The sequence below is a fragment of the Triticum dicoccoides genome, chromosome 2B (genome assembly GCF_002162155.2).
Source record: "Triticum dicoccoides isolate Atlit2015 ecotype Zavitan chromosome 2B, WEW_v2.0, whole genome shotgun sequence".
In the NCBI taxonomy this organism is placed as follows: Eukaryota; Viridiplantae; Streptophyta; class Magnoliopsida; order Poales; family Poaceae; genus Triticum; species Triticum dicoccoides.
In genome coordinates this window covers 168,102,743-168,103,090 of record NC_041383.1, presented here as the reverse complement: position 1 = coordinate 168,103,090, position 348 = coordinate 168,102,743, and positions in this window count along the sequence as shown.

Sequence of the window (348 nt, the reverse complement as noted above, 5' to 3'; positions counted from 1 at the left end):
TAGCTAGCCCTAGCTCTCCTCTCTCTCACTCTTTGGCTCGAACCAAGAAGAAGAACGAGGAGCAAGAAGGAAACAATGGACGCGGGAGGTTTTTCCGGCGCTCGAACGCCCGCCGCACGAACGACCGATTTCTTCCTCGAGCACGACCTTGATCACCTCAGCGAGCTACACAGGGGAGAGTGGGTTTTATACCCGCGAGCATTGACATGCCAGGACTCACCCACACGTAATCGCGCTCCCACTCGCCCACGCCCCGCGCGCACCGGCTCACGCCCGACCCGGTCTACACCCCTAGACCCTCGCTAACTAACCCGTGTGGCCCCGCGCACACACATGCTAGCTCACGCA